Source organism: Ambystoma mexicanum, chromosome 9 (assembly GCF_040938575.1).
Source record: "Ambystoma mexicanum isolate Mex_15411 chromosome 9, UKY_AmexF1_1, whole genome shotgun sequence".
Lineage (NCBI taxonomy): Eukaryota > Metazoa > Chordata > Amphibia > Caudata > Ambystomatidae > Ambystoma > Ambystoma mexicanum.
Window position 1 is genome coordinate 887,356,511 of NC_090931.1, and position 27,769 is coordinate 887,384,279.

A 27,769-nucleotide genomic window follows, 5' to 3' on the forward strand; every position below is an offset into this window, starting at 1 on the left:
GGATGCCAAACCTTCCAGCGGTTCCTCAAATCGGCTTCTTAGTTTCAGGATACTTGGATCCTATCCTTCGTTCAGTGAGAACTCCAGAGATCGACATGGTATGGGTGTTTTTGGCCTCCTCTTATCCAAAGTTCCCTTTGTGCCAAAATGGAGAACCCAATGGGAGATCTGCTCACAAACACAAACTCTGATTGCCTGGGACCACGGTGGTCCCTGGCATTCACAGCGCTCCATACTCTGACACCCAGCATGTGTATTGGGGACAGACACCCAAGCCCACATCCCGGAGGCGCACACACAAGGCATGCAGAAGCCCACAAAAGCTTGGCGTTTCGCGAGAAACTGCATGACCAAATAAGGACTGACCCGGGTCGGGTCGACCTGGGGAAGGCAAAGGGGCAAGATGGCTAAAGGACAGGACAAAGAACCTTGTGGCATGGCCATATTGGAGCCAGGCCACCTATTCATGCCAAACGCGGTTAACATGGCAGGGAAGGGTTCAAATTATATGAAAAGATAAACTGCCACCAGCCCTGTCCATGACACATCTGCACATTTCCCAAAAAGTCCTGAGAGAGTATCTAGAGTCTTTGGAAATGACTGAGACCCAAGTGCACTGTACTGTAAGGTACATTGTGCACTTGTTACATGTTGCAGAAACGTTGCAACCTTGGAAAACAACTAAGGGAAACAAAGTCTCCCAGCACTGGCTGTCTTAAGGGCATGTCAGTTTCCCCGTAAAAAGTGAGGGAAAGCCCAGAGGAGTGCAGCGGAAGGCTGTGCTCCCCTGGCAAAGGCAGACTAAGGTATTTAAACGGCAGAAAAAAGTTTGGGGGTGTGCAACTGGAGGGAAAATTACATATAAAATGAAATCTTTCCTAACACTTGGTAAAAGTACTATTACATTTCGTAGTAATAACTATTTTTACAGTGCTTAGAAAAACATGATATAACTCCTGGATACGAGAACATCTAGCCCATACTAACATCAAAATGTGGGGTATTATTGTACAGAATGATGGGCCTCAGACACCTAAAATAATCAAGTTGACTGTAAATAAGAAACCTTGGGTCTGTTGAATCCAGTCTGCCTGGGCTATACAGGCAAACACTAATCTCTCCTGCACTTTTACAAATATACCACAAGAGAAAAACAAAACCAGAGGGTGGTATTTGTGGAAATCGAGAGTGTTCTAAGAACCCTGGGCAACATAACAAAAGTGGACCACAAGCAGCCAAAAAAGTGTGACTGCCACCGATTCACGACGCCCTGCGACAAATCAGCTGGGAAGATTGTGGATGGGCAGTGCGGTTTATAGTGACCTTTTTGAATGTCACAATTTCGGATACCTTTTAATCGAATGAAAAATGCTGGAAAACATTTTTTTTTAATTTATTTTTAATGGGGGGGTTCCCTCCCAACCCCCCGTTTTTTTTATTTATCTTTTTTACTAACCACCCCAAAAAACCATAAAATTAAAAAAATATATTCGAAATATTTTTTTTTTTCCGACAAAGGCATTCAAAATTGTTCATTCAAAATTGTAACTGGATACCGGGCAGTGCAGCACTTATTTGTACCGACAGCATGCACTGTTTTGAGAGAGAAATGGGGAAAATCCTCAGCCAAAATTCCAACAGTTCCTTAAAACAACAAAAACCACCCCATCGCATCACTTGCCATCCTCAACAAGCAGAGCCAAGGGAATTCTGTACTCGGGCAGACCAACAAACCTGTGTCACAGAAGCTCCACAACTATGTTTATTCAATTTGTAACGCGCCACAGACAAATTGAATTGTATCAAGGCGATTAATGAATAACAATTTTAAGACCAGTCTTTGTCGTTGGCAAATCCTAAAGTTTTAGGTGCATAAATTCCCTTCCTAAATTGTCCAATGCACAAACGCGCATTATAATATAATAGTGCATTCCAAGGCACAATCCCAGAAAAAGTGGCAAATGGAAAAACAATCTAAAATCGATTCAGTAGGGGAACATACAAACTCATATAGATGCAAGGTTATGACCAGCACACAAATAGTGAACACCCTGCAAGACACTTTCATGCTGCCCACGCCCAAAGAAAAATCATGAGGACCATCTCGGAAACTGAGGTCTGCACTGCTCTGCATCAAATTCATTTTTTTAATTTTTTTTTGTTTAAACCCCCGCGGTGGGCCTGACATATCCTGGGGAGTGATGAAGTTCCCCATGAGTTGCATATCTTTCAGGGTTGTATATCCGTCTAAGCCCACTGTTGTTCTAGTCTAACGCGCACTTGGTAGTGTCGGACTAAAGTTCCATAATGGAAGGTCCCCATGGAATGGTTGAGGAACCCCCAGCAACTTCCATATCATACTCCATGCAAACTAAGTCACGCTAACAGGATCGTATATGCAAGGGTCCTTAAATAATGGGGGTAGCACAATTGAACGGACATCGGAAGCTCCTGTCGTGTATCGTTCAATTCTAACATGTGGATGTGGAGTCTCTTTATCGAAACAGTAAGCCGCGTATTGCTCTCGGACCAGAATCCAGTGTTTTCTGAAGTCTAGGGCCGCAAGGCCTCTGTGTACCTGTGGTCTAGTTAATGTATCCCATTTGAGTCGGACCAACCCCAGCATTCCACATAAAATTTTCAATTGCCGCTTTCAGCTCCTTGAAGAACCCACCCCCTGGCCACAGTGGTATATTTAGAAAATTATTATAAAAGCATTGGGAGGATAATTGTTTGTTTTGAGTAGCGCTACCCTGCCCGCTATGGTTAGTGTGGGTCTCCTCCAGCTTCGCTGCTCATCTGTGACTTGGGACATGTATACACTGTAATTGTGGTCCTTTTTTAGTATGGTCCGGCGTCATGCCACCACCACTCCCAAATATCTCATCTCCTCGGGAGACCAGGTGAACCCCAGGAGGTCCTGCCGCTCCACTGTAGCATCCGCAAACTGAAAGAGTTCAGATTTATTACAGTTAACACAGAGTCCCGATAGAACGCCAAAGGATAGAAGTCGCTCATAATTGGGGCCAGATGTAGTGTGGATTTCGTACAAATAGAAGTGCGTTGTCAGCATGTAACAAAATAATCTCCGGCTTCCTCGATAGTCTAATCCCTCTGTGTATGTTTATGGGGATCAGATCTGCCGGGGTTTCTATCACGATGGCAAATAGGGGTGACAGTGAACATCCCTGCCGAGTCCCCCTAGAGATGTCAATGGGAAATGAAAGTAGGCCATTTGTATTAACTTGAGCAGAAGGGAAAGTATACAGCAATTGTACCCAAGATAAAAAAACTTTGGTCCAAAGTTGAACTTTAGTATTGACCTCATAAATTGCCACTGTACTGAATCAAAATCTTTTTGAATATCTAGTGCCACAACTACCGCTTGTATGCCTGGAGCTATCTGAGAAAGAATGTTTAAAACATTTAAGACCGGTACACAGACCGGACTCTGGTCGTGCGACCCCTACATTCCACACAAAGGCGACAGATACTGTGTTGGTTTACATTGCACATCTACCTGTTCATTGGCATTGCCTCTTTATACATTCCCAATGGTACAGTTCTTAAGTATTCACGGAATGGTCCCCATATATTCCAAGGTCTTCACCTCCTGATTACCGTCATTACATAACCCTCTTATTTTTTATTTACATAAGTTAATTATTTGAGCCATTCATTACATGAGGGTGCAGACTTCGAGTTTCCATTTCAGTAAAATACATTTCTTTGCCACTATGCAACATACATTAAACAATTTACATTTTTTAATGGAAACCTTTCCAATATCGCCTCAGACATATTTGAGAGGAAGGAGTGTGGCAGGTATCCCAACCATGTCATTCAATACTTCAGCGACCTTCTGCCAAAATCGTGATACCATAAGATAGTTCCAAAACATGTGGATCGAATCGGCTCCTTCCCGCCCACATTTCATACATTTATCTTCTGCAATCGGAAAAAAGTGCCACCTATAATGTAACCGATTTAAAACTTTAAATTGGATAAGTCGTAATCTTGGCTTCAGTGCGACTTCCTTCATTTAAAAGACAATATCTGCACCATTTAGACTCATCAATATTCATGTTCAGATCTCTCCCATTTAGACCTCACTGTATTCTGTGGGATCTGTACGGCATTTTAGAGCCTCAACACCTGCCCCCTCAGTATATCATTCGATGCTATCACATCAATACATTCACGCGATTTCTGCTCCCTTGGGAACGATGGCCATCTTCGGCGCACCGCAGCCCTAATTCGGAAGTATTGTAACGCTTAACTGGGTTTGTGAGCAATTTCGTCAGGAATTCCTTTTGCGTAACGAACCGTAGCCTGGAAATAAATCGCCCAATACCGTTTCTGTGCTCTGGTCCAAGGACATCTGTATGTCAGTGTCATAGGTGGGAGGAAGAGCAGAGCAATTCCAAAGACTGATCTAGCTATTATAGGGAGTTGATATTTCTAGGCGTTTGAACAGCCAGGCCCATGCATTCATTGTTGCACAAACCGGGTCAAATGTGCACAAATCAGTGTGCCGGTAGTCCAAAATGACTGCCCTGAGGTCTGTTGGGGTCACACCATATTGCTCCAAATCCCTATGCAGCGGACCGGGGTCAGGTGACTACCAGTGTCCTGCGTATTGTGCTGGGGCAACCTGATAATACAATTCAAAGTCAGGGGCTGCCAGGCCATCTCGTTCATAGGGCTCCTCCAAGTCCCTCCCAGTTTATACAAGGTGTTCCTCCTCCCCCACACAAACTGCACTGCCATAGAGCAGAGCTTTGCAAAAAACATTCTGCCGGGCCAAATAGGTATAGTAGTATAAAAATAATATAGGCATTGGGTATCGCCACCATTTGTAACGGGAATTGCCTGCCATACAGGGATATCAGGAATCTGCACCATAGCTCTAACTTGACTGCAAGAGCATTAAGGTACATCTTGTGGTTATTTTCATATAGTGTCTGCTGTGTACAGGATATCGTCGCTCCAAAATACCTAAACCCTATTGGGGCCCATTTAAGTACCTTAAGATCGACTGGTACTCTAGTACCGTCCGTGAGTGGAAATAGTTCAGATTTAGTAGTGTTAACTTTATACCCTGAATAATTAGTAAACCTTGCCACTTCTAGGTGCAAGTCTGGATTTCATATATACAGGAAGGTGTCTGTGTATCCCCTATGTGTGTATCGTTCCCTCATCTATTGTGACTGTGATTCTTTTGTGAGCGCAAACAGAGAAAATGGGTATCCCTGTCGTGTTCCTCGTGCGAATGCTTGAGATAAAGTTCGGTTAGTCTGTATTCTAGCTGTTGGGTTCGTATGAAAGAGTCTCACACAATTGACAAAATAGCCCCCAAACCCGAAATGCTTGAGTACCCCAAACAAATAGTTCCAGGACACGGATTCAAAAGCCTTCTCTGTATAAAGAGATGCAGCCACTCCCCACCTTTTGGGTGTGCCTTTACCAAGCGCCCGCTGCAGCCCTGCCTCATCCTTATCCCATCCTACTCCCAGCTCCTTCTCCTCCTTTCTCCAGCAGTACCAACGGAGGACTTCCTCCTACTGCCGCCAACTACTAATTGACCCTTGAGGTTTTATAGGGCTTTGGTCCTTCCTTCCAGCTCCATCTGGTTGAATTAGGGGCAGATCAGATGGTGGTTTTATACAAGGAACTTGGACATTACTGTTCTCTGTGCCTGGATTGGTCTGGACCACAGTTTTGAGAACCATGTCAGCCATTTCGGAATTCACTCCCTCTTGTTCTTTAAGCTGCTTGCAGACTGTCTCTCGGATACTTTGATGTAGCTCAGGTCTCCGTCGTTGTTTAAATGGAGCCCAGAGTAGCTTCAGCACCCACAGGCGGGGAGCTGAGCTTACCAATGCTGTCCGCTCTGCGGCAATGCCGCACATCAATTTTCTTAAAGGTGCCAGAGCAGCTTGTGTACTCATCAGATGAAATGCCTCTTTGGCGACGCCACCATCCACCAACGTGGTACTATCACATATTGAAGCGTAGATATATCATTCTAACACCTAATGTGCTTTTCATATCAATATGCAATATTATGCCAAAAGGGTGTCGTAAATTAAAGGCTGTGGATCTTGTTGGGACAAAGCCAGACGGGTCCGGATGTACAAGATATGTCATGTGTTGGAGGAGCCTATTTGCCAATACTTTAACATAAATCTTAGCGTCAGTATTTATTAATGACAAAGGATGATAGGAAGCAACTTCATTTGTTGTCTGCCTGGATTTGGTAACTGCCTCCGTGAATGTGGGTGGACATTTCTCCATCACTTATGCCTCTTCCCAAACCCTAAACAATTCTGGTGTTAGGATGTCACTGTATGTCTTACATACTTCTATACCCAGTCCATCAGGTCCGAGAGCCTTACCGGAAGAAAGCATAGTGAATTCATTAGTTAACGCTTAAATAGTAATAGGAGCATCTAATGTCATACTGACCTCCGTGGGAAGACCCAGGAGAGCAGTGTATTTTAAATATAGTTCTATTTCTGCCTCCTTACAGGTGTCAGCGTTATCCTACAGCGTACCATAGTATCGTAGGAACTCCTTGTTGATCACCTCGGTGGTTGTCAAAAGCTCCCCAGCTGTTCCCTCAATCCCTGTGATGGGCACCACCCCCTTCTCTCCTTTCACTATTCCTGCCAATAAGCATCCGGGCTTCTCTTCCTCCCCATACCGACGTGCCTGGACAGGTTTGGACATATAGCGTATCTCTTGGTCTGTTAGGTCTCGGAACTTCATCAGGTTACCTTAATCACCCCAAGGAGCACACTATCTTTTGTGCCATATTCATTCTCTATCCTTCGTAATGCGTATTCTGTCTCCGTCAGCTCACACCTGGTAGCCTTCAATACCCCTTTCGTGACCAAAATCATCATGCCCCTCAACCAAGCTTTAAAGGTTTCCCATATTGTGATGTAAGTCGAAACCAAAACCTTCTTTGTATCAAAGAATCCTTCAATGTTCTCCTGCATATCCTCTACCAGCGCACTATCCATGAACATTGATCGTGGCATCGTCCACAATAACCGCAGCGTTTTACCGAGCTCCATTGATATCCCCACAGGTGAATGATCTGACAGGGTAGGAGGTAATATTCTGCTGTCATGCAAGCATGGTGCCATTACTGACGAGAGCAGCCAGAAGTCAATCTGTGACATAGCATCATGGACCGTAGAGTAATAAGTATATTCGGCCACTCTTGGGTGTTTGTCCATCCATACGTCGACGAGTCCAAGTTGGCCCATCACTTACTTGATCATTTTTGCTGCGCCAGATAAATCACGCTGTGTGGTGCTTGAGCAGTCCATAAGGAGATCTAAGATTGTATTAAAATAGCCCCCACATATGTTTGGAGCGTCTCCCTTGCTAACCAATATCTCTAACACACGGGCACAGAATCCTGCATCGTCTATGTTCGGACTATAGGTGTTTACCAATATAACCAATGTAACTCTCTCGCTTCGTAGCATCCCTCTCACTATAACATATCAGCCTTCAGGGTCCGCCTGTATCTCCTCTACTTGAAGAGGCAGCGATTGATGCACCATAGTCAGCACTCCCCTAGCTTGAGATGAGTAGGTTGTATAATATTTCTGTTGCCAGCCCCTATGTGCAAACCCATCATGTACTGGTATTAATGCATGAGTTTCTTACAGCATCACTATTTTGGGAGAGTGTCTATCCAGTTATGCTATAATCTTTCTAGCTTTAATGGGGTTGTTTAGGCCCCAAATATTCCACAATATTAAACCAATCACTTCACCTGGCATTTAGTTGTACCCACAAACGATAATTGAGAATCACATTACATAAACCAACCGAAGCACAGCACAACCCCAGTCCATTTATCCACCTGCTGTCGTCTGCTTTTGAAAACCCCCACTCGCCCTCCCCCACCCACTTACAGCCCTCATTTCCATACCCAAACATATCCCATGAACTTCCCTATCCATTCCCCACCCCTCCCCATCCACCCCAACTTGATGTTGCCCCTGTGTAACCATGGACATTTCTTGAGGTACGCCTTGAGCTGCCCCAACCTTAGTGGACCTGCCAAGCAGCCGCCTCCCCGGCTACATTTCAACAGCTTTGTGTGCCTGCCTATACTATACTAATTACCAGCACTAGAATAACACATCTCGATCAGTCCTCCATGTCAATCTGTCTGGAATCCTCTCCTGTGTCCCGTTTAGGTTCTCTTGCATTCCGGTATCGGGAGCGGGATCGACGACTCAATATAGGCTGTAACGTCTGCAGGATTTTTGAAAAAATGTGCTGTTCCCCCGGGCTGAATGTGTAATTTTGTAGGACACATAGCATATGGGACACGTCTAGCCCTCCGTAATCTCTTCACCAAATCATATCTTCTTTGGCCTTGGACCCCGGCCGCAAAGTCGGGGTAAATATGATTGTTATTAGCCTCATAGTGGAACGTCCCTCGTTCCCTTGACAACCTTAGGATGAGGTCTCTGTCCCTATAATGAAGCATTTTTGCAACAATGGTGCGTGGAGGAGCTCCTGGTCTAGGAACCAGGGCCAGAGAACAGTGTGCACGCTCAACAAAAAAACGTGTGGTTAACTAATCTGTGCCTAACAAAGTTTTCAGGAGGTCTTCAATAAATGATTCCATAGGTTCCTTGCATGTGGCCTTGCGCACCTCGACAATACGTACATTGTTCCTTCTGTCGTGATTCAAGATAGTCTCACTTTCCTCAGGTCTTAATAAGTTCTGCCTTTTAAGTTTTATGATAACGCAGTCATGTTGGCTCACTCTGTCCTCCACTGCACCTATTGTGGCCTCTGCCTCGTTGATACGACCACTTTCTTTTTCGAGTTTGGATTTTAAAGGCCTGATAGTTGCTACAATATCATCTAATTTGACATTAACGGCCATAAAACTGCTTTGCATCTCTGCCAATAGTTAGTCATCTTTTGTCTCACTATTCGAGGTGCTGGAGGCTCCCGCCTGCTCCGGAGTCGCAGGCCTGGAGCCTGGGGCACAATTGCTGGTGAATGAGTCCATTGGGCCACGCTTCTTCCTGGTGCATTTAGTCATGTTGCTCCACCAGTGACTTCCCAATCATCACAATTCAGTCAGAGGGAGTCGAGACAAGTTTCTCTACGTGCAACAGAACGATTGGCCGAACAGGCCTGCCAGTGTCCACCAAAGCAGGGGAGTTGCTAAGTCTGGAAAAGACCCGGGGCTAAGCTGATGTTGGAACTGTTGGGACTGGGGGCTAGCTAGTCTTTTGGCTGTAGCTCCTGAGATTCTATCCGGGGCTACAACCAAAAGACCAGGGGCTATAGCCCCCTTAGTCCCCCCCCTAGCAACGCCCCTGCATCAAAGGATTTGGTTCCCGCAACAGAATGCTCTGGAGCAGCCATCGTTGCCCCAGAAAGGACGGTGGGGTAAGTCGCTTCTTCTCTGGCGTGAACATAGGTCTCCTGGTTGCCTACAGGTTGTCATTAACACTACCACACCACCCCACAGACTGCAGGCCCCTTACTGCACTACAGCATCCACCAGTGCTTGCCAACAAATGTACAGGATCAGGGGACAGGCCCCTACAGCTGCAGTGTCCGGATGTAATATAGCAATGCACCCAGTGTTTCCCATTCAATGTGTATCAGTGGTTGTGAGCACTGGATCTCGCCACTTACTTGCACCCCCCCCCCTCCCAAGTATAGCCTGATCTCAGTGTTCAGATGTGTCTCTGTGGCCGCCCAAAAATCCTCAACACTGCTTCTATTCTCACACCACCAGTTGGGGCCCTTCCTGGGCACTATAGTTTCAGGACCAGGCCATTCCCCGGCTTTGCATGGATATTAGTGTTGCACCCTCCGGCTCAGCTCTTTCCCAGATCTCCAGACTCCCTCCCTCCCCCTTCTGTGGTACATTATTCTGGTGGTGCAGTGTGATTTCCTGTTTCCCCCTTGCACCGTGATGTGGGGGTGTGTGCTGCTCAGTAGATCAGGAATATGTGCAATGAAATGGACTGCAGGCTCAGACTGTGTTTTCCGTAGCGTTGTCTCATATCTTGCTAAGGCGCGTATTGTGCAGAATATCTCGTCACTTATCTTCAAATATCCGTTCACCAATGCTGAATATATATCTTTGTCGGAGGCTTTCCCGAACCTGCTTCACAATCTCATGCAGTATTCTTCACGTCTCACAGGGGACGTTTCACTCGGCTGGAGCTTTGAACTCTGATGCTCCTCCTCGGTACATGCCTCTCAGCACCGGGCGCACGTTAGGATTGCATCATCGCCCCTGAATTCCTCCACCAGCGTCCACCAGTTTGTTGGGCTGCCGGCTATGTCAATCTGTTATAACGGCACTTGCAACTCGCTGCATGTCTGGAAACTTGGGCAGTTGTCGCACCGAGCCAGCATTCACCTCCACGTCGGAAGAAAGTTCGTATAGCAGGCACTTTCTAGGATATATTTTATTTAGTATTTTTGCAGGGGCAGGAGCTCGTAACTAAGCCGCCATTCCTGTTGCTGCTCAATAGCGGCCCTTCTGAGAAAGCATGTTAAATAGTTGTCTCAAATTGAGCACTGTAGAGTGCCCAGGGACAAAGCCCGATTGATCAGGGTGGATGATCTACCTCATGTGGGGACCCAGTCTAATGGGCCATTACTTTGGCTAATACCTTTACATCTGAATTTATCAGCGAGAGAGGTCGTAAGAGCCACATTGTTCAGTTGGCTTGTTAGGTTTTAATAACACCGTAATTACTGCCTCTCAATGTGGAGGGGTGAACATCCCCCATTCCCCCCCTTCACCTCCCCCCCGATGCAGCGCTCCTCCCACAAAACCGTGAGTTCAGGGACCAGATGCAATTTGAAATGTTTATAAAATTCCATTGTCAGGCCCCGGAGCTTTCCCAGGGGCGAGGGCATCAATTGCTTGGGATATCTTGGTGGTGTCATTGGGAGGTCTACAAGTTCCCTGGCTTCAGTAGATCAGTTAACGGTAGTTCATGTAGGAATGATTCTGTCAGATGGGGATGCTGTATCTACATCTGTGTATAGTTTGGTATAAAAGGGGTGAAACACATAATTTGCTTCAGGCGTGGTGTGGACTAATTCGCCAGATTCATCCTGTACATGTGAGATGTGGTGGCTATCACCTGCCTGTCACAAATCCCTGGCCAGTAGTTTGCCAGGATGCTCCCCCCCTCCCCATATCTTCTTGACGATCTCGGGTGTTCGAAGAATTTCAGTTCCCTATCCGTGTGTGCTCTGAACCTATCCAGTTCCGACAGAATGATATTCGTGAGTGGGAACGCATGTAGTTGCTCCAGCTGGTGCAAGGCGGTTTTGCTGGCTTTAATGTCTTGTTGTGTCGTTCAAAGTATCCCCAGCTCAGTGGCTATAGCCATGCCGCAAATGTATACTTTAAAATCCTCCCACAGAGTTGTATGTGTGTTCACTAAACCTGTGTTCACTTCGAATTATTCTGTAGCGTGTTTTGCCATCTCTGTCCCAAACATTCCATCTAGTAACGCCTGTGATTTAAATCTCCAAAATCAGTCTAGATCTCAGAGATTCACCCACTGTCCGTGTCAGTCACTGGGGTGTGGTCAGAGACAGTTCTCGGCAGTATGTCCGCATCGCAGACCGTTCCAGCAAAGGTGTTGGACACAAACCACTTATCTATGTGAGAATGAGAAGCGTGCACTGAAGAGTAGGAGTATGCACGCAGCATTGGATTAAGCCTTCCCCAGGCATATAACCCCCTGCTCAGACATATTAGTCCATAACTCTTGGGCAACTTTAGTCAATTGCCTAGCTTTGTCCATTGGTCAAGTTCCGTATCTAAAATGATGTACAAATCTCCCACCCACCGCCCAAAGAATCGGTACCAGGTGGTACAATGTCAGTAGGTTTACCATGGCAGGTTATAGGTCAAATGCATTTGATCGAATGACAATATGCTCGAGTCAATTTGACCGAAAAAAGGGTCGATTTTATTAATTGTTTTATTTTTGGGGGGTGGGTCCTCCACCCAAACCCCTGTTTTTGGTGTTAAAACACCTTTTTATTTTAATTTTTACCTATACTAGAGCAAAAAAAATATATACTTAAAAAAATAAATAATTCGACCTTTTTGTTTTCGGTCACATTGACTCGAGCATTTTGTCATTCGATCAAATGCATTCGAACATTTGACCGGACACCACCATGGCAGTGTAGAATTGCGTTTCATCTACGTTGGCCCCATAGACGTTCATCAACACCACCTCTAGTCTCATCAGTGTCCCGTAAAATAGCACATAGTGACCCAAGGTATCTAAATGTGCTTTCTTGTGTGTATATTGTATTGATTTATAGATTAAAGTCATCGCTCCTCTACACTGTGTGGAATATGTTGTGAAGAACCTCTGTGCCCCCCAGTTATTAGTAAATCTTTCACAACCAGCGTTCACTGCTTGTGTTTCTTGCAGAACCAGAATATGGGTTTTGTGTCGCTCCACATAAAGTTAAGCTTCCGCATTTTAACTGGGTTCCCTAGTCCCTGCACATTCTAACTCATGCACTGAGGTATCTCATCCCTTATCATCCCAATGTATGCTAAAGGTCCTGTATCTGTGTCAGGTCAAGGAAAAGCATTTCAGAGAGATTACTTCCAAATAACACTGCACATTTATAAACATAGCATCTATGTCAAGCACGTTTTGTATTTTAAACCCAAAACCCAAACCCATCCCCAGTCAGAGGAATGTATACCCCAGAACCACCAACCCAACAATACCTGCAACTTTGCATGGTGGGGGAAAAAGATTGCCGGCCGCAGTCCGGGCTTCACCACAGCCATACGCAGTATATCTTGAATACGTTTTGGGGTGCATAATGTAAAATCAACAGTGAGTCAGATGCGGAGTCTTAAGAGCATGTCCACCAGAGCAACAGTATTCAGAATGTGAAATAACATCAATAGACGACAGTTGAATTGTGTGTGTCATATCTCAACGAGTACCAGTTACGGGCACATCCCAACAACAGAGGTCACACAAGCCCTGTTCAGCCAGGGGAGCGTTCATCCAGAAATCTTATGGTTTCTTCAGGTATATTAAAAAAGTGCACCTTGCCGTCATTTTCAACTCGCAGTTAAGCTGGGTATTGTATGGCGTATTTTACACCTTGGTTGCAAAGTCTATTTTTCACAGCCATGAAAGTTTTCCTCTCCTGTTGCACCGCAATCCAGAAATCTGGGTACAGGTGAATTCTGTTGGATCCCAGCAGTAGTTCTCCCTTGGCTCTTGCGGCAAGTAGGACATCTGTCACAGTAGTTGAGTACACTGGCTATTATGAGGCAGGGTGGCGCACCCGGCTTAGGGTTGGGCTCTCATGTCCGGTGGGCTCGTTCAATTGCAAATTGTGGTGATAGTTTAGGATCTTATAATAAGCTCATGAGGGTCCGCTCCACAAATTCCTCCATGGATCCATCAGTTATCCTCCGGGATGCCTGTTATCCGCAAGTTGTTGCATCTTGAACAGGATTCTAGATCATCATTTTTCTTGCCAATGGCAAGCACTTGCTTCGAGAGTGAAGTGACGTCTGCTCTAAGCTCTCTGATCTCATCTTCGGTTGCCCCTACTCTAGTTTCTGCTTCAGAGATACGAACATCTGTTTGTTCCATACAGGATTTTATCGAACTGATGAGTTGGGGTCTGGTGCAGGATCACGTATTCAGGGGATAAAGGGGTAGGGACGTTGCACCGCTATTTGGGTCTCTCACTAACAGCATCTCGTGTGGTGTATGGCTCAATCTTAGGATTGCCAGTTTAGAGATATACAGGGGTCCAGCACAGTCAGCACTACATCATCACCGCCCTCGTCACATCCCAGCCCGCAAACATGACCCAATGTGGTCTTTTACAATTGCAGGTATTTAGTCCGATGACTGCTTGTCAGTAGTACTCGTTTTACTCAAAGTTTCGTAACCGGGCCTTGAGCTAGTGGTAGCATAGGTTTATCACAGAGGTGCCACTTCACATTGTACAAAGCGTAATATCCTGTCAGGATTAACAGTGTGATTTACAGCCTCTGTGGGTATCGGGTTTATAGCACAACGGGTGATCAGTCTGCAGTATACACAGTAAGAAGTGTACAAACATACCAGGTTTGACGTAGCCCACACTCCACCATCGTTGACACATCTTGCCATTTCAATCCACAGCCAGATCCATGCAGGAAGTTCAGTCATGGTTGCAATGGTATTGACCGGTGCACTAGCAGGCGGCAGTTAGCCTGCGCAGTGTTGGCACAGCCACCGTGCCGGTGGATCGTAGCAACTAAAAGGGGCAAATTGCATAGTTTGCAGCAGTAGTTTTTTAAATTTTTTATTTTATTTCGAGCTACCGCCGCTCGTAGCATTATAAATTTGTCCCTCAGTTCAATGAATCTTGCACTCCGGGCCGGGCCGGACCAACCTGGAAGGCACAGTGGCTAGCATCTCCCCACAGAGCAGTTGCAGGTCCCAGTGTCTCTGCGTAGTGGCCTGGCTCACCTCCTATCGTGGCGAAGAAGCCATGTGCAGTCTCTGCCCGTGGCATCAGGATGGTCGGGGGAGCAGTGCGCCACCAGCACCGCGGGTCCCCACACATACAGCACACGCCAGCACTGCTGCCATTTCTAGTAGGACACGGGTCCCCACACCGCTCAGTCCGCAGCTCTCAGCTGGGAAGTTGCTTTGGTCAGTGCAGCGCAACACAGGGCAGGAGGGCGGCCACCGGGCATGCCACAGACGCGCCAAAGATTTAAGATCTCAGTCATCATTCAGGTAGTACAAGAACTGATGGCATTGGGGGGGAAATATAGACTTTCCGACACTAGATGTGGATAATGCAGGTCGATGTGCACTCCTTAAATCGAGGTTTTGGCTGTGAAATCTCGGTTCCATGTAATAATGTCCCCACAAAAATATCGCCATGTAAAAAAATTGCTGAAAAATTGCAGTTTTTTGTGGGGACTGTATTACATGTTTTTCTTTACAAATCACTACCTCGCGTAGTGCGAGACTCGGAGTGCATACAGCATTCTGCCTCTGTGACTCCGGTCGCTTAACATGGGACTGACGGATCGTTCCACGATCCAATGCTCAGGCTATTCATAGCCTGGATTAATATGCACCCGTACAGTCCGTACCTTTTTTTTGTTTCACTTTACTTCTATTTCTGTCTTTGTATCGGCTTGTTCATCCAGCCGTCTGACGAGTTAGTGGGCTGATTTATTCTCCGTTTTCTGTTAAGCCATTTGTACATTTTGCGCAGGCGAGATTAGATTGCCTACAATGTGTTTGATTCTCATTTCGCTTTCTGCACGTATCTAACAGAGTTTCCCCACTCATTTGTTTGTTCTATAGATGTGGTTCACTTTCCTCACATGGATTAATCTAATCCAAGTTTACTCTCCAGCACTGCTTTCAACAGAGTTTCTGACACTATGACCTGCTGAAACGTTACATTCTTTAAAAGTTAATTGCCAGCACATGCACGATCAAGCACACCTGGAGGTGAGTTGTGTGCTTCCCTTTAGGCGTTTGATTGTGTAGTGGTCTGGTTCCTTTTTTGAATATATACGGGTTCTACTTCAACTGACTCATTGTCGGATCCTTTGGCGACATTCATTTTATTTTATTAATTCAATTTAATTTATCCTTTCAGATTAATGGATTTTTCTTTAATTTTGTTATTAAGGTTTGACTACTGAAGACTCAAGGCAATTTGCAACTTGAATTGTGACGTGACACCTTACTTTACAGATCTGATTTGTATGAGATCTTTTCGTGATGTGGCTGAGCCGTTAGCTCCTGGACTTATCGACAGGTTTTTTGAGACCAGCCCCCGTTCAGGGTTGAGACTATGGTAATTACCTTTTCTCTCCTCTATTCACATGACTTGTCTTAACCTAAATACATGGGCATAGCATTGTTTGTTCATTTTTCGGATCACCATGCTTTTAACAATTTTAATCTTGCTGTTGATTCATGATGATGATTTCTTTTTCCTTTGCCTGTTTTCTGTTTTGTTCATCATATTTTATATAGGTCCCCATTAACCTAATGTGCTCTATTACAGATGTGAATGTTCTTTCTTCAATCTGAGCATGTTTATTATGATGCGGCTTAATGACTCAAAGATTCAATTTTTGGGAATGCTCTGTCCTGATGCAGATGGATTCCATCTGCACCTTTCTGCAAGATGTACTTCTTCCATCGAAACTACCTAATCTTTCATAATGCCATGCTTCTCTGATTACCGTTTATTCTTTGCATGACATCGGAGTAGTTGACACACAGCATCCCTAACTTGTACTTTTATATATATGTCCTATAGATGTGTTTTTACTCTGGTATTGAGTTTTTTACAATTGGTCCTCTAATTTGATGATTATGACAATGATTCCATCTTGTTTCGCTGCATTGTTCAGCATGTGCCATTAACATAGTTTTGCTGTTTGCACATTAGAACTCCCTTAGAGTTTCTTTGGCCTTCCCTGATTGAGTGATCCCCTTCACTCACTTGGAGATACTCCCCAGTTACCCTGGTGTTCTCCGTTTGGGAATCTATTTAGATTGATGTACTTTCTGTCGATATCCCTTTGAGGTTTACAATTGACATTGGCACTTTACCACAGTATGCACTTCATCTCTTAAATCAAATGACTTAACCTTATGCATTGCACAAGTTTTTGGCTATTTAATTCTGTTTTTTAATATATTGAAATAAATTTATATAAAAAAACTCAATAAACATGTTATTTATTATGATATATTGATTGATGTATGGTGATCGGTTATATGACCAGCAGTGCTGTGTCCATTTCCATAATGGTGAGACTAGGTTCTTAAAGTTAGTTTATACATTTTCCGCTGACTTGATTTCTGTTTACCATGATTTTGCTTCCTCACAGTCAGCGAAGTAGAGGATACCCATATATTGTTCTTTGACATTATTACATGGAACATGCGGGGGACACCCCCGCAACTCCCAAACCTTTTTTTTTTCTTCATGGGAAGCAGGGGGGCACCCCCGCAACCCTCACTTCCCCTGTCCCCATATATATGGTCACCCAAATAATATCGCCACAACTTTTTCCCGGCGATATTATTTACAGCGACCATATATATGGGGATAATATTACCTGATACCGAAATCTCCGGGCTGCAGAGCTCCTCTTTCAGGCGACCATCTTCAGCAGTGCGCAAGAGAGCCCCTGTAAATCGAATTCTTACCCTGCATGTGCATAAAGAAAACAGGGGCATGTCTCAACAATATACAGGCCATCATTGCCTGGCAAAACATACCGTCATGCAAAATATGCCTAGCAAAACATGTCACTGTCTCACAGAGCACGCTTTCATGCAGAAAGTGCACACAAGACTAAATGCCAGGCTTGGCCTAGGCATGCACAAACCTTGTAATATTGATCATATTACATACCCTCCTCCTAAAATCTATTTCTATCAACTCAACTTTATGTCGAAGTGCTTAATGTTAATGATGGCAAACAATGAACCCAGTAGCACCTGGCATTTCCTTCTAAGATCCTTTCCCCATTCCTTAGCAGTATCCAGAGTTGTCCGTCCCCCCCTCGGGTTATGTGATTTGTTTAATGCTGACATTACATCTAAATGCAAATATAACAAAACATGTTTAACTTTAGAAAAATAACCTCATACCTTTTGCATCGCACATATTATCTACATGCAATCTGTTTTTATAATCTGTGACTAGCATCTAGTGGACCTTTTTTATAATTAAAATCTTGGTTTTGTTTTTAAATCTTTTTCACTAATTTGCCACTTTTACCATACTTGCAAATGCCCTTTTACAGAGGGGGACAATTCAGAACCCCTTTGACCACTTATGCCTGGCAACACTCTTCTCCCCATCCCCCACTTAAACGCAAACCTGCAATAATGTATTATTGCCTATATTTAGTTCTTTTTTTCATCTTGTCGTTTTGTACCCTCTGTAGTTTTGTAATTTGTTATCTCCATTTCTTCATTTATTGTCTCCGTTTTCATCCTTCTATTTATTGTGCAGTTGGCACTTTTACATCAAGTACATTGTGTTTCAAAGCGGCAACAGGTAGGGAACTAGGGAATGAAAATCAAATATAACAGTGAAAAGATCAAGCAGATTTACTAGGCCTTGTGAAAATTCAGAACGTACAAAGTGCAGAGAAAGAGAAGGGGTGAGGGGGTTGGGGGTGAGTGCTGGTTGTACCCAGAGGGAAGTGCTGTGAGTGAACAGCTGTAAGTGCATAGGTGAGAGTGGTCAACTGCCAATAAATATGTAAGTGCAGCCTGTGGTGGCATTGGACAGTGTGTGCCAAGGCAAGTGCTGGGAGCCAGCGGATGCTAAAGGCGATTGTGTGTGAGAGGCCAGGACCCAGGAGGACACATAAGGGCCCTGATCATCTATCTCCGCAACAGTGTAGATTAGGAGAGGAGGGAGGAAGGGAAAATGGGAGGTGAAGAGGAAAGTCTTGAGGAGCTTCCGGAATTTGAGGCGATCTGGCTCAAGCCAAAGAGGAAGGGGGAGGCTGTTCCATAGGAGGGAGCCTGCTGAGGAAAGCGATTGTCCTCCAGCTCGCTGTTTAGCAAAGCGCTTGACACACAGGGAGTTGGTGCAGAAGGAACCTAAAGATCTGGAGGGAGAGTACTTAATGAGAGCAAGTTGTAGATGGCGTGGTCCCCAGCCCCAGATAGGCTTGTGGATGATGCAGAGGTATTTGAATTTGATCCTTGCAGTAATTGGGAGCCAGTGGATAGTTTTCAGGGCTGGAGAGATGCAGTCCCTGGGCTTGAGGCCAAAGGTAAATCTTGCAGCCCTATTCTGGATTAGCTGGAGGGGTTGTAGAGAAGAGCAGGGTAGATTCAGGAGAAGGCTATTGCAGTAGTCTAGGCTAGAGAGAACCAGAGCTCTAGAGACATTGAGCTTCTGGGGGAAAGTGAGGAAATGAAGAATTCCTTTGAGGAGGTACAGTTGAAAGTTGTCCTTCTTGGCAAGGTATTGAGTGTGAAGGAAGAAGGAAGGAGAGGTGTTCAAGATGATGCTAAAGTTTCTGGCTTCAGATTAAGTAGTAGGGGGAGAGCCCATAGAAGACGGCCAGAGTGAGGGCAGAAAGAGGCAGCAGGAGTCCCAGTAGGGAAGGATCTCCGTATTGCTGGCATTGAGGCAGAGATCATTGGAAGTACACCAAGACTGGATGGCAGATAGGCAGTCAGGAATGATGGAGGAAGTAAGGAGAGGATCAGATGCAAGTTTGAAGAAGAGTTGTGTATCAACTGCATAGAAATGCAAATTTGCGGAGAAGGTGGAAATGAGGTTTGCAAGTGGAGCAAGATAGGTGTTAAAGAGCCAGGGAGAAAGCCATGGGGGGGGCAGTGCAGGGGAGATAGAGGTAGGGGAGGAGCAAGAGCCCTGAATAACCTGGGACGGACGGTCACTGAGGATTCAATGTTTAGTTGGCACCCTTCATAGTCGAGTATGCTGGCATGTTTCCAGACTTTTTTTTTTAATCTTCCTGCCAGGGATACTGTTAATGGATTTAAGTGCAGTGCAAGCCTCAATTTTACTTTACTACAGCAGAGGTGTTCTGCTGTGACCCTGAAGTGCTGCACCTGTTTCCATTTACCACTTTACCAAGGGGTGCTGTTAGGGAATTTTTTTGTGCTGCCTGCCTCCCTTTACCTCCCAGCAATTGAGTGCTGTAAGTGCATACTTTCTTCCCCATCTTGGTTTTTTGCTAGAGCTCTTACATCATTTGGGGAATTTTGTTTTAAATTGTATCCCATTGGCCTATTAAGCCTTGTTGTATGAGGGTGAATTGAACCCTTATCAAGTTGGTAATAATATTAATAATTTTAGAAGGGTCAGACAGTGCTTACATGCTAGTATGATGTATATCACCCACCATCATAAGCAGCTTACAAATAAGTGATTAGCCTAATGAAGGCCTCCACGTAGCCCCAACAGTTTCCTCTACAGCTCTTAACCACCCCCCACATAGGGGTTACGCGAGGGACTGAATGGCTTACAAACTCCACCGGGCCTCCAGGAGACTGGGCCTGATTTACAAAAGCGTTTTCAATGTGAAAATCACATTTAAAAATGCTTTGTAAATCAGGCCCACTTTGTGTAAAGCCACACATATATACACAATTTGAAAACTATTTTTGGCTATGCATATTCACTCTTATTACGTTTTTTATAATTGCTAACCTTTAAGTATCTCTGAGGCTCCAGTATCTCAGCTAGAGAGAGAGCCAGGCCTGCCTTTGACAGGAACATATGTGAGGGTCCAGGGATTTTTCAGTAAATACTAGTTGCCAGGCAACCTTGATATGTTTAAATAGGTTATTTATAACGTCCTTAATACCCAAAGCTTTCTAAGCGCGAACCCGGGGATTGAACCTGTGGTGCACCGTGTCGTCTTGCTTCCATGGCGAGCCTGTTGCCCCTGAGCTATCCTCCCAGGACCTTGTTCTAATGTAACCTCTTCTTGACTGCCTAAGCATGGGGTCATGGAGTTGTGTTTGTTGCTGAGCTGATACAAGTCCAAGGTGTAACTCGGCAAGAAATTAACAATAGTATAAGTGCCTGGTTAGCTTAAAACCAACAGTTACCAGGAGCTACTTTTGGTGCCCAGGCCAACTGATGCCGAACAAACACAACTATGTGACTTGAACTCTGTGCATTTGGGACAATCAGTAATTAAACATTAGGACACAGCATTGTGACATTTAAAGCATAAGGGGTTATAAATATTGGAAACAATAATTGTCTTTTAATAATTGTCCCCTTGCCTCATCACCTTGATCATCTCCCTCCACTCCTCCCCATTCTCACCCTTTACCCCATCCGTTTCCCTCTCCTCCTCCTCTTCCCCACCCCTACCCCTCCCTCTCAGTTCTACTGCACTACTCTCCTCTTCCCTTCAGTTTAATTGCCCTACTTACTGTTTTGTTGGTCTGATTCACAATTGGTAATTGCCTCTACTGTTATGTTAATTGTTTTATGTATCCTGTTAAAATGTGCAGCGCTTTGGAGTAAAGCGCTAAATAAACTAAACAAATATAAATAATGTTTGTGTTTTGTGTAGCGTTGCTTACTAGCTCCTCATTCGCTGGTGTTATTTCCTGGTGTCTGATTACTGCTGGATACCCAGGAGTTGCTTATACCTCCTGCTTATCTAATCTAAATTGTAAACCCTCCATGGGGTTACTGCAACCTATTTTTCAGGAGTCTTTTCTCCTTACCTCATCTCGGTCCCAGGTGTTAGCCCCATACTTTGAATTGGTGGAAGTATTCTGTAAGCGGGGCCGGAAATAGCTGGCCTTCCAAGATGGACTGGAGCCAGGGGGTGACCAAAGGCTGCCCTAAAGTTGGGACATGACTTAAACACAACATCCCTCACTTCCTCCTTCCGTGCCAGGGTTGGGCTTCTCCAGCCACCTGCTAGAATCTCTCTCAAATCATTGCTCTTCCACTTCTTGGGTGTACCCTTTATTAACTTAGGGTCCACCACTTGTGTTAATTATCAAATTCCTGCTTTGTTCCAGTACCCCTTCTCCTAGTCCTTTAACAGTCCACCCACCTCACCACCTCTAGTTTCTGCGACTACCACCTCCTTCACCTCGTGGAGGATACCCAACATTCCCCCTTCACTTTTGTCACGTCCTTTCTGCCTTTGAGGTTTCTCTGCTTCTTCACTACTTCCTTTGCCCACTATGATTCACTTTCCTCTATTGCCTATGCTTTTCTTATCCAACCCGCATTAATAGTTTCTTGCAAAGCCCGTTTATGCCACTCGTCTTCACCTCTTCAGGCCCCTCTCTCAATCCACTTCAGATTGCCCACATTTTTTCAAACTCTCTCAATTCTTCACCCCGTTCAGCATTTCTGTTATTACAATTAATGTATTCGAATTCACTCCTTACTATCCCACCTCATTAACCCCTCTGTGTACTTTCCTCATAGCCACCACTGTTCTCCACTTCCCCTTTATTTGTCACTTCTGGACCTTACTTTCACCAATCTTTTGAATCCTACTCCTCCATGCCTACAGGTCTCTTAACTCCCCACCTTTGGGTGTGCCTTTACCAAGCGGCCGCTGCAGCCCTGCCTCATCCATATCCCATCCTACTGTATCTCTTCTCGTACCTCCTGCTCTGCCCAAGTTTCGCTCCTGTTTCCAGCCTTCAACACCTTCCCCAGCTCCTTCTCTTCCTTTCTCCAGCAGCACCAAAGGAGGACTTCCTCCTACTGCCGCCAACTACTAATTGACCCTTGAGGTTTTATAGGGCTTTGGTCCTTCTTTCCAGCTTCATCTGGTGGAATTGGGGGCGGATCAGGAGTGGTGGTTTTATATAAGCAACTTGGAAATTACTGTTCTCTGTGCCTGGATTGGTCTGGACCACAGTTTTGAGAACCATGTCAGCCATTTCGGAGTTAACTCCCTCTTGTTCTTTAAGCTGCTTGCATACTGTCTCTCGGATACTTTGATGTAGCTCAGGTCTCCCTCGTTGTTTAAGTGGCGCCCAGAGTAGCTTCAGCACCCACAGGCTGGGAGCTGAGCTTACCAATGCTGTCGGCTCTGCGGCAATGCTGCACATCAATTTTCTTCAGGGGCCAGAGCAGCTTGTGTACTCCTCAGATGAAATGCCTCTTTGGCGACCCCACCATCCACCAACGCGGTACACACAGATTGAAGCGTGGATATATCATTCTAACACCTAATGTGCTTTTCAATGGGGTGATATCTCCCAACGTGTGCACCGATTCTCCAGCAGACTTTAAAAGTTTTACTTTTTTGTAAGTTGTTGCTGAGCTGCACCTTGGACTTGTATCAGCTCAGCAAGAAACACAATTCCATGACCCATGTTTATGAGGTCAAGAAGAGGTTAGATTAGAACAAAGTTGACTGAAAAATCACTGGGCACTCACAGATGTCCCTGTCGCAGGCGGGCCTGAGTCTCTCTCGAATTGTCTCTGTGTGGCTTTACACAAAGTGGGTCTGATTAACTAAGCCTTTTTCAATGAGATTTTCACATTGAAAACGCTTTTGTAAATCGGGCCCAGTCTTAAAGGCCCGGTGGAGTTTGTTAGCCATTCAGTCCCTCGCATGACCCCTATGTGAGGGGTGGTTAAGAGGATTAGGGGAAACTGTTGGGGTTACGTAGGGGCCTTCATTAGGCTAGCCACTTATTTGTAAACTGCTTATGATGGAGCGTGATTTCATTTTTGTAAAGCATCAACTAACCCATAGGCCTCAGAGCGCTACAATATAACAAACCATTTTACATAAAACATCAATAAGGACGGACAAATGTAAAAAACAAGGCAGTCAATTACAATTTTTTGTTTTTTTGTATTTGTATTTTTTTTATTCTTTTATATGGTGCCTTTTATCCAAATCGCTTAATTCGTGGTAGATGAGTTTTCCCAGTTAATTACAACAGCTCAGAAGGGAATGGAGTTTACTACGGCCACAGCTGATGACCATGCAATCTGAGCCATTCATCGGGGACCACTCCTTGATTTGGACCCTCCTCACACGTCTAAAATCCAGGGTTCTGATACAACTCTCCCCAGGTTTTGACCATAGCCAAGACTTAATTCTGCAGGGGTTATCTAGGCTCTGTTTATCCCAATTTATTAATGTTCACAAGTACCATATTTAATTGGTCGCCAATCAATCCTTTTTAGAAATGGGTCCATGATCTCTGGTATTGCAGACTTTCAAATACGTAAATCTGTTCTCAGTCGGGGATGAAACCATTTGTTCATGGGACTCGTAGTTTCTGTAAGTTTTGAACTATTTATGGTCCCTTCACAGATTAAGGCGGCAGAACATCCGGTGCAACTATGCTAAGGGCTGGGCTGTGCGATACTTCATTTGCAACCAGTAGATTCTTAGCAGGCTTCAGTTCAGTTTGGCATCTTGTCTCTGCTTTATTGGTGACTATCTGTATTGTACAATGATCGGTTTGCCACTCTATATCCATCCTAACTAGCTGAGGAATTGTCTCGTCAAAAGAATCAACCCATGCATGAAAATCCATAACTTTCTCACATTTAACCAAGTCAAAGATAAGGGGAGAATTACAGTCTGACAGTTATTAGTAGCATTCGTTCCCTTTTCACCTAAATTGGGGTTGACAAGGGCTTCAGTGATGACATTAGCCATACTTTTGAAAGGGGGTGGCATTGCATTATACACTGCTGAAGTTAAATGGTCAGTTATCCCTAGTGGAAGTTCAGTGGAACACTCTTTAGGCTGACTTGGATGATTAAATTGAGGGATCTCGGGAGATTTAATGATGCCCCTTTGTTGGCGCATGGCAGTCGTACAATCTTTTTTTTCCCGACCTGGCTAGTGGTCAAGAGGTCTGTTAATTGACAAGGTTCACCACTCAGTAATTCCCTCCTCTCCTTTTGTAAACGCTGTCTTTGTAGGTTGCTTCCATCCAGAATGTCCATCATGCGCCCAACATTAGAGGGATGTTTGTCTGATCCCATGAAGGGTGAGGTTGGGATCCCGCTAGAATGCTAGCATGTTTAGGAACCTCCATGGCCCCCGGGGTGAATGGATTTGTAAGGAGCGGAACACACATCTACTGGTCTTTGTGCAGCTTTATGCATACCCACTCTGGTAACGGTCATTCTAGTGAGAGAAAGTTAATGTATTCACAAAGTCTGGGATCACAAAGCCCTTGGTCCCAAACACCAGAGAAAAAAACATTTAAATAACTGAAATTAGCAGATACAAATTGGCCCGAGACAGACCGACACCAGTCATGCCAGAACTCGGCCACGGCCAGACAGATTAACCGCAACGCGTCACTGCCTTGTGTATTCACACTGCCCTGCTCTGCATGCCTCTTCCCGCACTGCGAGGCGCCAGCAGTCGGGACTCGCCAATTATTGCAGCGTTCAGCTATCAAGACTGGGATCAGCAACCCAACTGGCAGCCGCTGACTGGCCGCAACTCCTAGTCCAAACTCCCACGGAAATTCCTCAGGTGCACCAGGGGTTCAGAGGACTCCAGTAACAGTTGGACACAGGTTGCTTCAGACGATTAGAGTGGAGCCGTCAAGTCGCACAGCCAGTCAAACAGGATCAATTAAAGGCCTAAGGCAACATAAGCCTCCAAACTTCAAGAGATTGGTTGAGCACATTTCGAATCTGTGACACAAACATACACTGCACTTTAGACTATCTAAGAAAAAACTACCCCCAAGTAAAATGCTCCTTTAGCCACAGACAACTTGGAACTTCATTCTCACTTTCCACACATATTTGCTCATTCTTATTGGTGCTTCACCCATCCAATTTCCACACTCACTACTCTTTACTAGTTTTACTTAACCAATGTGTCCTTTATTTGGGGCCCTCTTTGTCTTTTCCTCTACCTGGTCTCCTTTCCCCCTGCTTCAAGGACTGTGGTTCGAAAACCTCTGCCGAGGGCACAGTATGCATCTTTTTGGACAAGCCTAGGTGCTAAGAGATTACAGTGGTGGTGATTTGGTGGATCATAAAAACATAAACCAAAAGAACCTTAGTCCGTGTGCAGTCGATTAAAACAGGTCCAAAACAGGCGCACATTTGGGCAAGTGTGTTTGTAAGTGTGCTGCTGTCTTGCTGCTGCCGCTGGACTCACTGCTCGACCTCGCATTTGCCTTGGATGTTGATTCCTACATTCTACTTGGACTAATTAGTGTGGTACGACCAGTACAGAAAGTCTATACCCTTTCATACACTGAAACAGCGTCTAAGCACTCTTAGTATATTGCTTTCTTTTGTGGTAATAGACGCCACTCAAGCCGACACTTTCCCTTGCCCAGAATTTCATAAGACAGCGGGGGCACGTGCATTTGCGTGCGTTAGGGCAAGTGTGTTCATAAGTGTGCTGCTGTCTCGCTGTCTAGCTGGCAGCTTGAACATAGCGTCCATGCGAAGGCCTCTTTTTGCGAGGAGTTTACCAATTATTCTTTTCTTTCTCCTTTCATTCCTTTTTCCTCGCTAACGTGCAGTGTGAATAATATGCAGAAAGTGTATTTTATACAAGACTTGAAAGAGAGGTTAGTGTTCTCAGATACTCTTTCTGCCGACTACTCGCCCAAATTATATAACTGTTGGAGTATTGATTTTGCAAACTTAACGTCATTGTTGCATTATCGGTCTTGTAAACCTTTTAACACTATTGTTCGACTATCTAATTGAGTGATTCAAACTGCCAACTACGATGCCTTTGATTCTGTACTCCTTGAAATCTGATAAGCCATCACACATACAAATGAACGAAACCGGTTTTACTAAGAAGTCTGTGGAAAAAGTACAATGTCGCTGTGAACTGATAGACGCGTTTATGGTTGGTAAGGTGACTGAAATTCGGACCGTGAACAGAGGCGGTAATCTTAACCATGCTAAAAAAATAATTTCATGTAATGAAGCCGTTGACATGATTACACCGTCACTGGACTCTGACCTGGAAGTCACTTCTGTGAATACTGGACCAGAAATTTCAGATACGACAACTGAGGCTGCTTATGTATATTGTGACCGGCGAAAGGGCGAGTCGTCTCTGTTGTGCTGCTGGATTGGTTCGACTGCATTGCGAACTGTGATTATTCTACGGACCTGACTTCGGACCCGGAGACTGCGAGGTGCGTGTGCCTTTAAGGGTGAGTCAGCTGACTTCTGCAGCCGCCCTTATCTAGGCCGCCTCAACGCCCTTGCGGCGTAAGCCCTCGGCGAAAGGGCGAGTCGTCTCTGTTGTGCTGCTGGATTGGTTCGACTGCATTGCGAACTGTGATTATTCTACGGACCTGACTTCGGACCCGGAGACTGCGAGGTGCGTGTGCCTTTAAGGGTGAGTCAGCTGACTTCTGCAGCCGCCCTTATCTAGGCCGCCTCAACGCCCTTGCGGCGTAAGCCCTCGGCGAAAGGGCGAGTCGTCTCTGTTGTGCTGCTGGATTGGTTCGACTGCATTGCGAACTGTGATTATTCTACCGACCTGACTTCGGACCCGGAGACTGCGAGGTGCGTGTGCCTTTAAGGGTGAGTCAGCTGACTTCTGCAGCCGCCCTTATCTAGGCCGCCTCAACGCCCTTGCGGCGTAAGCCCTCGGCGAAAGGGCGAGTCGTCTCTGTTGTGCTGTTGTGCGGGGAGTGCGGCCAGGACAGGGGTTATCGACTGCAGTAAAACGGGTGTGACTAAACTGCTGCCTGCAACCCATAACCCTGCGGAGTCTGTTAAAATGAGCCGCAGAATCGAACATGCTGGGACAAGTCCATCCAAACGGCCAAAAACACGAGCCCAATGTAAGAACTGGACGCCGATAGGGGAGGACACAGAAGAACCGGTGCAGCTGGCCCATGCACTCACAGACCAGGTAAGCTACCCAGTAACCACTCCACCATCATCCAACAGGCCACTACAAATACATAGTGGTGATAATTATGGAACGGATGCTGAAAGTACAAGTGTTACGTTACCAAAGGATATCACAAAGGTAACCGTCATCCCGCTGTCGCCTGTTCCGACTACTATGCATAATCCTATCACATGCTCGCTTACACTGATGAACGTTGCGACCTTGAATAGTGCTAGCATGGATCAAACAGGAGAAGTCGATCCCTTATGTGAGCAAGAGCATAGTCGATTTCGCGGCTACGCTGGGACTGCTGTTGTTGGCAACACTCAAACAATAGAG

At 45.3% G+C, this 27,769-nt stretch overlaps 1 protein-coding gene across 4 annotated transcripts in view; it reads left to right on the plus strand.

Annotated features, from left to right (window-relative positions):
• The window catches only part of USP40 (ubiquitin specific peptidase 40), a 2,045,603-nt gene that overhangs the window by 45,180 nt on the left and 1,972,654 nt on the right, over window positions 1–27,769 (plus strand). The window contains exons 2-3 of one of the 4 annotated variants that reach the window (XM_069616008.1): window positions 15,405–15,554; window positions 15,804–15,906. The exons of the other annotated variants lie outside the window; for them this stretch is intronic. The gene's annotated coding sequence lies outside the window, so the exon portion shown is untranslated. The remainder of the gene's footprint in view (window positions 1–15,404; window positions 15,555–15,803; window positions 15,907–27,769) is intronic. 4 annotated transcript variants of the gene reach the window in all.